Source organism: Phoca vitulina, unplaced genomic scaffold (assembly GCF_004348235.1).
Source record: "Phoca vitulina isolate PV1807 unplaced genomic scaffold, GSC_HSeal_1.0 scaffold27, whole genome shotgun sequence".
Classification (NCBI taxonomy): domain Eukaryota; kingdom Metazoa; phylum Chordata; class Mammalia; order Carnivora; family Phocidae; genus Phoca; species Phoca vitulina.
In genome coordinates, this window is record NW_022589730.1 from 19,129,690 (window position 1) to 19,141,920 (window position 12,231).

Below are 12,231 nucleotides of genomic sequence, written 5' to 3' on the forward strand. Positions count from 1 at the left end.
ACTGGGAAAGATTAACAAGTTTGGTAGTTTGGGTTTACACTGTCTCCTTGGGTGGAGTATACATCAGTGCTACCATTTTGGAGGAGATTTATAACGGAGAGTATTTCTATGTAAAAGGCAATTAAAACACATCCCACTAATATCTAACAAAATGAGCAATAAAAACTCTCAAAGCAAGGTTTAAAAAAAAAAATGTATCAGCAGTGAATAGCCAAAGAAAGGAGCAACAGCTTCATGCTGTAATCTTTAAAATGTTGTGGCCAAGGAGATAAATAAAAGATATTGATGCTGTTCTTCACTACTCGCCACTATGCTTTTACTGCCCAGAAACAGAACTGGAGAAAAATGTAAGAGAAAAATTTTGTTTTAATCTCATGAATACTCCCCAATTTAGAGAGAAGCATATTGAGTGGGTGAATAAACAGCCTGGGGAAATGGTAGGAACAAAACCTAATGATAGCGGAGGCTCCTCCCAGGCCCTGCAGAATTTCAGTAATGGAAAAAGACAGGCTCCATTTCTAGTAAGTAGAGTGAATGGGGCATCTAAATTTAATAAAAAACATTTAAAACTTCATATGGACTAAAACACAATGAAAGGAAGAAGAGAACTTAATAATAACATGAATTAATTTCAGTAAGAGCTGGGGGGGAGGGGAAGATAATGAAACATACAAAATAAAAAGTAAAGGGCACTTACAGAGTTGAGAATATAGAGAACCAAAAAAATAGCACTGAAGATTTAACAGAAATGTTCGAAACAGCAAGAGAAAAGTCCACATACCTGAAAATCAAATTGCTGGTAGGAAAAACTGCAGATGAAACAGACATCACAGAGAAGGAAGTAGATATGAAGGACCAAGAAAAATGATTCAACATAAAATGATTAATGTTGGGGCACCTGGGTGGCTCAGCCAGTTAAGTGCCCAACTCTTGATTTCAGCTCAGGTCACGATCTCAGGGTTGTGAGATCGAGCCCCACTTCTGACTCCACACTCAGCAGGGAGTCTGCTGGAGATTCTCTCTCCCTCTGCCCTCCCCCCACCCCCACTGGCACATGTTTGCTCTATCTCTACAATTAGAAAATGTTTACAAATGAAAGAGAAAAGTATTACAGAACACAATACTTTATAAAGTCCTTGGGATAAAGGAAAAAGCAAATGTGCAGATCAGAAATGTACACCATAGTCCAAGAAATTCTCATATATAAGAAAAATCACATCAAAACATACCTAAATTAAATTTTTGTTTTAATGTGAAAAAATAAGTCTTCAGGCATCTATATAGCAAAAGCAAGTCATGTTCAAAGTGGGAAGTAAAGGAGGAATCAGACAATTTCCACTGCAAATCTCTATTTTAAAAGATAGTAGGGTCTAGGAAATTCTGAAGGAAAATGGGACCCAGTAATATTATACTTGGCCAATTTGGTCCATTTTCTATAAGAACAGCTGAATCATGTTCTAAAGTACTTAGAAAAATAGTAATTTCACTCCTTCTTGAAAAAATAATGATGTCAATGAAATCCAGGTAATCAAAAAATAAATCAAAATTAAGAACTCAAAGATAAAAAAGCCATGGGATTTAAAAAATATAATGAGTCTTGGATCCATTAAATATAAAAATATAACAAAAACTGAGGTGATGATGATTATAGACTAAACTGTAAAGTTTGTAGACCTTAACAAAAAAAAAATATTTTTTTTAAGTTAAATTCTGGAGGTGGGTATCTCTGGGGAAGCAAACTGGGATATCATAGAAGAGTGGATTCCATTCTCAATATTTTTGGAATCTTCCTTTTTAATTTAATTTTTTTTAAATGGAAGCTGCCAGTTTTTTTGTTTTTTTTTTTAAGATTTTATTTATTTATTTGAGAGAGAGAGAGTGAGTGAGAGAAAGACAGAGAGAGAGCACAAGCCTTGGAAGAGGCAGAGGGAGAGGGAGAAGCAGTCTCCCCGCGGAGCAGGGAGCCCCATGCAAGACTCAATCCCAGGACCCTGGGATCATGACCTGAGACAAAGGCAGACGCTTAACCGACTGAGCCACCCAGGTGCCCCCCTTTTTAATTTTAGAGGCAACTTTTAGAAACTAATATCTCTTCTGGTGATAAAACATTTATCTAAAATTTAGAGATATCTTCGGTTTTACCTCAGTTTCTTTTTATGAGATCCAAATAAAATTTGAATGTAATATAGCTTTTAAATTAGCATATATATCATGGTCCTTTTTAATGAAATTTTATCTATCTAGCTTTCTTTTTACATAAGCATTAATAGATGTCTGTTATGGTATTCCCCTAATGAAAAAAAAATGGTAATTTTGAAGTGGTTGTGAATTAGAATGATTAGATTGATTTTTGCTTTCTTCTTTTTACTCTGGTTTATTGCTTGAATTTTTATAAGTTTGTATAATTTTTCTCCCCCAAAAGGTTATTACATTGTAATCATTTGTGCATTACCCTAAAATTATTTTTTAAATTAATTTGGTCCAATAATTTCATTTCTAGGAATCCATTCTACATATTTTTTTGCCTATATATACTTGCAATATCACATATACAAGTATTGTCATTGTGACAAAATTAAATGTCCATCAACAGAAAACTAATTAAATAAACCATGGCATATCCATACAAAGATATATTATGCAACCATTAAAAATAATGTGGTAGATCTAAATATGGGGATATAAAATTTGTCCAAGATTTATGCCATTTTATAAAATTCAGCTGAACAGTAAGTATAGTATACTGCCATTTGAGCTCAAAAGAAAAGTTGTATATGACACACGTATACCTACACACCTGGTTATATAAGCATAGAAAATGTGTTTCGACGTGCACAAAATCTGTTCCTAACAGTTGCATCTAAGGAAAAGGGCTAGGAGACTGGAATGGGACAAATGTTTTTTTACTGTATTTCCTTTTCTATCACATATGTGTGTGTGTGTGTGTGTGTGTGTGTGTGTGTGTGTGATATTTTACTACATTCATTTATTACTTTTTCCCTCATGGGGAAAATAGTTTTAAAAAGGAAATTTCACTGGTGATTTTGTTGTTCAACACCTTTATTTTATGGAGGAGACAGCCAAGACTAGGGACTGGTTAAGTGACTTGACCTAGCTCATATAGCTAGTTTGAGATGATAATTTACATTTTCCAGCTGACTGCAGTGTTTCCTATAGACTGCCTCACACTTGTAACAGCGTTGTCACTAAGATAACAACAACCATAAGTATCATCATAATATACAATTTACAGTCTCTCATTGGGATGCTTACAGTTTTAATAATTCCAAAAGGGGTAAGTTACAACTCAATTAAGCAAGACTCCTGGGGAAACCTGTGGCATGTCAGATGAAACCAAATTGCTGGGAGTGGAAATGAATGTGATCATGTTCTCCATTATTGTCACCCAGAACCTAACACACTTGTGGGTGATGGTAAAAGCACAGATGGTTCCCACCTAGTTTAATCTCGATAGGATTTTAAGATCGATTTATCACTGTCTTCAAAACAAAACAAAACAAAACAAAACAAACCTGAGAGCCCTTACAGAAAGAAACAGTTTCACAATGTGGTTTTGGAATGTTTCTCCTTGAAGCCTCCTCTCCTACTTCAGCAAATAGGGAGACGTCACAAAATTCTAATGTGCAGCCTGTTCAAGTGTCATGTTCTGGTAAACATTTTTAACACATGGACTTCACATACACACACACCACAGATAAACCAATATGATGTTTAAAAAATTATTAACTTTCTAACCTCCTGTGAGTTTTTTGCAAAATCTTTGCCTGAAAATAAATGATGTAATATCATTAAAAAAGAAAAGAAAAAGAGGATGCTTTTGTTTTAACTCTGGTTCTGTCATTTCCTAATTAAACAATCTTGGGCATGTTGGTTTCTAGCCATCGGTTTTTCATCTTTAAAATGAGAATAATAATTCTGGCTTCTCAGGATTATGGAGAGAATTGAATGAGATAATATGTGTCAAGTGCCAAAAACAGGCTGCGTCAAAAGAAGATACAAAATGAATGTTAATTTCCTTCCTCCCCTTCCCTAGATAAAAACAAGTTCAAAGGAATGTAGACATGAACGCTTAAAGAAAAATTATGTATATTGAATCAAATTTAAAAGAAATCAGCCCGAAATGGAAATGAACTCAAATTATGAATGTGGTCATTCAGTGAATTGAAATTAAATACACTTCATCTCAATGAAGTCAGGGCTATCAAGAGAAAGGTGCATGACTGCATGGCTCACGTATTTCTTGTTCTTATATTTGCTTCTTTGCTTATAATTATCAAATACCAATGAGGAAAAGTGATTTGGAGTTGTATAATTAAAATGAAGAAAAGGTAATTTTAAGCAAAGTATGCAGAAAGTGTTTTGATAATGAGGTTGAGAGAAACAAGTATTTTCTAGCGAAAATAATTGAATCCTCATAATTTGAGACACTGAAACTAAAGTATCTCTATCAGTTATGGACTACTTATATTAGGGCTAATATTTTAATACTATTTTCTAACATTAAGCAAGTAATATTCAATAAAATAGCAGTATCCTCACATTCAATTTTTGTATGTAATGCACACCTATTGAGCACTACCTAAAGGTATACTATTTATTTATTATTTATTTATAATGTCATTAATATGTGATGGTCCATGCTCAGTAAAACAAAACGTGTGTATGTCTCAGAAAATAGAGTTTTTACAGCTACACTGTATTACCTCTAATTGTGTATACAAAGTACTGTTAAAGAGCTTATAAAAAACTTATTTGTGGGGAGCTCACAGTCTAGTAAAAAAGAAATATAAACATCTAAAAATAAAAATAGGAAAAAGATAGGCACTAAATATCAATAGAAAATAGTATTTGTCTTTAAAATGACAAATTAATGATATTATAGGTGATATCAAGTGATAATAATGATATGATACAGACTATGATACAGAAGAGTTGCTTTTAAATATTATCCCCCCATTGAGCGGTCAACATTCAACTCCTGTTCTGGAGTCAAGGCAGCAAACCTGAAGGAAAGATAATTTTCAAATGTCAAGATGTTCATATAGGCAATAATTTCTTCAGAAACACTTTATTAGGCACCAAGTCAATGAAATTCACTGCCATTATTTGTTATAGGAGGTTAAATGTAGAAAAAAAATCACAGTATCTATCATCAATAGGGATGACTATAATACTTGTTCAAAAAGAATTATGATAAAGGTGCACAAAGTAAAAAGCACCATGAGAAGAGAAAATCCTAAAGACTCCACCAAAAATCTGTTAGAACTAATAAGTGAATTCAGCAAAGTTGCAGGATGCAAAATTAATATACAGAAATCTGTTGTTTCTATACACTAAGAACTAAGTAGCAGAAAGTGGAATTAATAATTTGTAATTTCACCAAAATGAATAAAATACTTAGAAATAGATTTAACCAAGAAGTGAACAACTTATACTCTGAAAACTATAGACATTGATGAAAGAAACTGAAGAGAACACAAACAAATAGAAAAATATACCATGCTAATGGATTGGAAGAATTAATACTGTTAAAATGTCTGTACTACCCAAGGCAATCTACAGATTCAGTGCAATCCCTATCAAAACGCCAATAGCATTTTTTACAGAACTAGAACAAATACTCCTAAAATTTGTATGGAACCACAAAAGACATAAAATAGCCAAAGCAATCTTGAGAAAGAAGAACAAAGCTGGACGTATCATAATCCCAGATTTCTAGATATACTACAAAGCTATAGTAATCAAAGCGGTATGGTACTGACACAAAAACAGACACATAAATAATGGAACAGGATAGAGAACTCGGAAATATACCTATGCCTATATGGTCAATTAATCTATGACAAAAGAGGCAAGAATATACACTGGGGAAATGGCAGTCTTTTCAATAAATGGTGTCAGGAAAACAGGACTGCTATGCATAAAAGAATGAGAGTGAACCACTTACTTACACCGTACACAAAAATAAACTTAAAATGGATTAAAGACCTAAGTGTGAGACCTGAAGCCATAAAACTCCTAAAAGAAAACATAGGCAGTAATCTCTTGGACTTTGTCCCTTAGCAACATATTTATGGATATGTCTCCTCAGGGAGGGGAAATAAAAGCAAAAATAAACTATTGGGACTATACCCAAATAAAAAGCTTTCATACAGCAAAAGAAACCATTAATAAAATAAAAAGGAAACCTAGTGAATGGGAGAAGATATTTGCAAGTGATGTATCCAATGAAGGGTTAATATCCAAAATAGATAAAGAACTTACACAACTCAACACCAAAAAAACCCCAAACAATCTGATTTAAAAATAGGCAGAGGACCTGAATGGGTATTTTCCAAAGAAGACATTCGGTGAACAACAGACATGTGAAACAATGCTCAGCATCACAAATCACAGGGAAATGCAAATCAAAACCGTAATATATCACCTCACATCAGTCAGAATGATTACTATCAAAAAGACAAGAAAAAAAGTGTTCGTGAGGAATTAGAGAAAAGGAACTCTAGGGGCGCCTGGATGGCTCAGTTGGTTAAGCGACTGCCTTCGGCTCAGGTCATGATCCTGGAGTCCCACGTTGGGCTCCCTGCTCGGCGGGGTGTCTGCTTCCCTCTGACCCTCCCCCCTCTCATGCTCTCTCTCTCATTCTCTCTCTCAAATAAATAAATAAAATGTTAAAAAAAAAAAAAAAGGAACTCTAGTGCGCTGTTGGTGGGAATGTAAATTGGTGCAACCGCTGTGGAAAACAGTATGGAAGTTCCCAAAAAAATTAAAAACAGAAACAAACATATGATACAGTACTTCCACTACTGGGTATTTACCCAAAGAAAACAAAAACACTAATTCAAAAAGATATGCATATGTGGAATATAAGAAACAGCACAGAGGATCATAGGGGAAGGGAGGGAAAACTGAATGGGAAGTCATCAGAGAGGAAGACAAACCATGAGAGACTCTTAACTCTAGGAAACAAACAGAATTGCTGGAGGAGAGGTGGGTGGGGGGATGCCATAATTGGGGATGGGCATTAAAGAGGGCTTACTGTGATGTGATGAGCACTGGGTGTTAAACGCAACTGATGAATTAATGAACACTACATCTGAAACTAATGATATGTTGGTTAACTGAATTTTAAAAAAGATATGTTTATTGCAGCATTATTTACAATACCAAGATCCATATGGAAGCAACCCAAGTGTCCATCAATAAATGAATAAAAAAGATGTGGCATACCTTTTTTTGTTGTTGTTTATATGATGTAATATTACTCAGCCTTAAAAAAAAAAGATGAGATCTTGCAATCTGCAACAATGTGGATAGACTTAGACAGTATTATGCTAAGTGAAATAAATCAGACAGAGAAAGACAAATACATATGATTTCACTTATATGTGGAATCTAAAAAAACAAAACAAATGAACAAACCAAAAAAAAAAAAAAAAAACAGCCTCTTAAATAGAGAGAATGAGCTGGTGGTTGCTGAGAGGAGGTTGGGGGAGGGCTAAAATACATAGATGGTATTAAAAAGTACAAACTTCTAGTTATAAAATACATAAGTCACAAAAATAAAAAACACAGCATAGGGTATATAGGAATATAGTCAATAATATTGTAATAACATATGGTGACAGATGGTGACTATACTTACCATGAACATTGAGTAATGTATAGAATTGTTAAATCAATATATTTTACACCTGAAACTAATATACTATTGTTTGTAGTTATACTTCAATAATTAAAAAAAATTAAGTGCCATGAGAAGTATGAAGAATTTACTCTCAGAATTCAGAGAAGGAAGAGATACTTTAAGAAATGAGATTGAGTACAGCATTGCAAAAGACATAAATTTTGTCTTGATCAAAAAAATAGGAAGAATTTTAATATGTAGAGAAAAGAAAATATAGTGGTAAGGTTAGACAAGAAGGAAAGGGAAAGGAAATAAAGGTAGATAAAATGACAGATGAATGCAAAAGAGAAGAGCATAAAGTTGCTTTAGTACCAATATTAAAAACTGTTTAATGACTCTGCTACCAAGATGGAGCCACTTAAGATTTTGAAGAGTTATGTTTTTGTTTTTTTTTAAGAGATTTTTAAATCACAATTGGGAGAATTTTAGGCAGATCATTCTGGCAAATAGAGTGAATCAGCTATATTGGGAGGGATGGAGTCTACAAGCAGGAAGACCAGACAAAAGACTTTTATGATTATCAGGAGACAGGTAATTGTGGACTGAAGGAAGGCTAGGGCAATGGGAAGGAGGTGACTTGTGAGAGATATGGCAATGATAGGACCTGGAGGGAACAGAAACAACATGGATGCAGAAGCAAAAAAAGAGAAAGAAATTAAAGATGACACAAGGACATTAGCTTCCAGCCATAAGGGAGTAACACCATCCAGATATATCTTTCTGCCATAAACAAACAGAAAACCGAACAAAATATATGAAACAACTGTCTTCAGATATCAATTGGCAGCACAGGACAGTAATCTCTGAAAACAAAGAGAGACAGAGAAAGAGAGAGAGAGAGAAAATAAGGTGAGTCCTTCACTGGCATTGGCATTCTGCCTTGAAGTAGTGTGCACACCTCATGCCCAGACAGGGGGATCTCAAGCATTGCTGAGTAGAAGAAATAGAGATTACAATTCAGAGTGCAGATGTAGCTAAAATATGCAAGATAGGCTATCAGAGAAAAGAAATCTACACAGAAAAAGAGCTTCAGAAATTTGAAAAGGGGTCTTCTTGAGTCTGTGGCCAAATACCAATCTATGTACATACAGGATAAAACTCCACAAATTTGAATGGGAAAACTTCTGGGGAAAAAACAATTACCAGGGAGCTGTAAGATAAAAAAAATTCTCAGAGCTCACATAGGGCCAGGAATAATTTTACTTCCCATTGGTCAGAGATGAAATACACCACTAAATATATTCTTCAGCACAGACTCGAGAAGTAACATACTTTAAAAATGAGCCTAAATTTGTCTAAGAGTATAGACTAACCTAGACCTGCTCTAAAAAAACTTGAAGACTTAAAATGGTTCCACTAAGCCACAAGAAGCTTAGCTATTGACCAGAACAAAGTCTTACATTCTTTAAAAGAATACAACAAAATCCAGTACCCAGAAATATAAATTCGCAATGTTCCTTATCAAATCAAATATTATGATATGTGAAAAAAAAAACAGGAAAATGTGATATGATACATATCAGAAGGAAATCTAGCCAATAGAAACAGACCCAGAAATGACAGAGATGATGGAATTAACAGATATGAACATTAAAATCACCAGTATAAATATGCAAAATATGCTCAAGAATTTAAAGAAAAACATATACATAATAAGAAAAGAAATGGAAGATACAAAAAAAAGAACAAATATAACTTCTAGAGATAAAAAATACAAAATCAGAAATGAAAAATTCACTGAATGAGATTGACAGATTAGACATTTTAGAATAAAAAAAAATCAATGACCTTCATAATATAACAATATAAACTATTCTAAATGAAGCACAGAGGAAGAAAAGGGAGAAAAAAGAACACACACACACAACTCTTTGACCTGAGTGAAAATATCAGTCTGTCTAACATAAGTATAATTGGAGTCCCAGAAGGCAAGTTGAATGAGGTGTCAGAAAAAAATATATATTTAAAGAAAAAAATGGCAAAAAATATTTCCAAATTTAGTGAAAACTATAAATCCACAGCTCCAAGAAGTTCAAATAATTACAGGCAGGATGGGCAAGGAGGGGGAGGGAGCCAAGACACAATCAAATTCACTGAAAAACAGTGAGAAGAACATCTTAAAGGCAATGACAGAAAAAAAAAAAAAAAAAACCCACATTATTTAAAAAAAGGAACAAAAAATAAACGGTCACCAGATTTCTCATCAGAAACTATGTGAAGCAGAAACCAGTTTATGTATTGGAAAAAAAAAAACAACAATCAACTTAGAATGCTATACTCAGCACAATGTATTTTAGAAATAATGGTGAAACAGAGACTTTAAGAAAAACAAAAACTGAGAAAATATTTTACCAGCATAAAGAAAGTTCTTCAGGCAGAAGGTAAATGATACAAGATGGAAACTGGCTTTACTAAACGAAATAAAGAACAGTAAAAATGCCAAATTTGTGGAGAAATATAAAGAACTATTTTTTCCTGTTTCTTTTTTTTTTTTTTTAAGATAATTGACTACTATTGGGGCACCTGGGTGGCTCAGTCTTTAAACATCTGCCTTCAGCTCAGGTCATGATTCCGGGGTCCTGGGATCAAGCCCCACAGCAGGCTTTCTGCTCCGCGGAAGGCCTGCTTCTCCCTTTCCCACTCCCCCTGCTTGTGGTCCCTCTCTCACTGTGTCTCCCTCTGTCAAATAAATAAATAAAATCTTTAAAAAAAAAAGGAAAGAAAGAAAAGAAAATTGACTACTGAAAGCCAAAACAACAAAAACTCACTGTTGGGTTTACAACATGCAAAGAAATAATATGTATAACAACAACAGCACAAAAGATAAAGGGTGGGGGACAGAAGTATACTGTTTAAAATCGCTGCATTATATCTGAAGTAGTAGAAATAAGATTTAAATAAGATGTGTACTGCGACCCTAGAGTTACCACTAATTACAGCTAATAAGTCAGTAGTGGAAATAAAGTGGAACATTAAAAAAATTATCAAAATAAGACAGGTAAACAGGAAAAAAAGGATTAAAAAAAACAGATGGAACAAATAGAAATAAACAGCAAGTTGGTAAAATTTAACCTGACCATATCAATATTCACATTAAAAATAAATGGTCTAAACTTTTCAATTAAAAGGCACAGGTTCCTGAAATGATGAAAAATCAAGACTTACCTATATATTATCTACAAGAAACTCACTTTAAGTATAAAGCTAACTAAAAATAACAAGATGGAAAGATATATCATGCAAATACCAATCTTAAGAAAACTAAAATAGCTATATTAATATCAGAGAAGTTAGACTTCAGAACAGTAACATTACCATGGATAAAAATATTAAATAATGATAGGATAATTCATCAAAAAGACATAATCCCTGTGTATGTTTCTGTGATGGTTAATTTTACATGTCAACCTGACTGGCTAAAGGGTACCCAGATAAAACTATCTCTGGGTGTGTCTATAAGGGTGTTTTTGGATGAGATCAGCATTTGAATTAGTGATCTCAGTAAATCTGTTGAGAGCCCAAATAGAATAAAAGGCAGAGGAAGGGGGAATATGCCCCTTTTCACTGCTTGAGCTAGGACATCTCAGCTCATCTTTTGTCCTCAGACCGAAATTTACACCATAAGGTCCCCTGGTTCTCAAGCCTTTGGACTCAGACTGACTTACATGGCTGGCTTTCCTGCTCTCTGGTTTGCAAACAGCAGATATGGAACTTAACCTCCATTACTGCATGAGCCAATTCCTATTAATAAATGTATGTATCCATCTATTTATCTATCCATCTATCTATGTATCTATTGGATTTATTTAATATTATACTATTATACTAATTTTATATAATTTAATATATAAAATGATGTAATATTTATCATATATATTTATACATATACATATACATATACATATACATATACATATACATATCCTATTGGTTCTGTTCCTCTGAAGAAACCTAATACCACTCTTAATTATAAAATTTCAGGGGTGCCTAGGTGGCTCAGTCATTAAGCATCTGCCTTCAGCTCAGGTCATGGTCCCAGAGTCCTGGGATTGAGCCCCACATCAGGCTCCCTGCTCAGCGGGAAGCCTGCTTCTCCCTCTCCCACTCCCCCTGTTTGTGTTCCCTCTCTCGCTATGTCTCTCTCTGTCAAATAAATAAATAAAATCTTTAAAAATAAAAAAATAATAAAACTTCAAAATATATGAAGCAGAAAATGAAAGAACATTTAGTGAAATGAGAAATAAACAAATCCACAATTATAGTTGAGGCCTCAAGACATCTCTCTCTGCCATTGATAGAACAACTCGATAGGAAATCAGTGAAAACATAAGAAGATTGAGCAAGACCATCATCCAACTGGATTTCACTGATATTTATAAAACACTCACCCAATATCAGCAGAATATTCTTTTCAACTGCACATGGAGTGTTCACAAAGATAGATCGTATTCTAGGCCATAAAAAAGTCTCAATAGATAAAAGGATTGAAACCATTCAGATTATGTTCTCTATCATAATGCAAT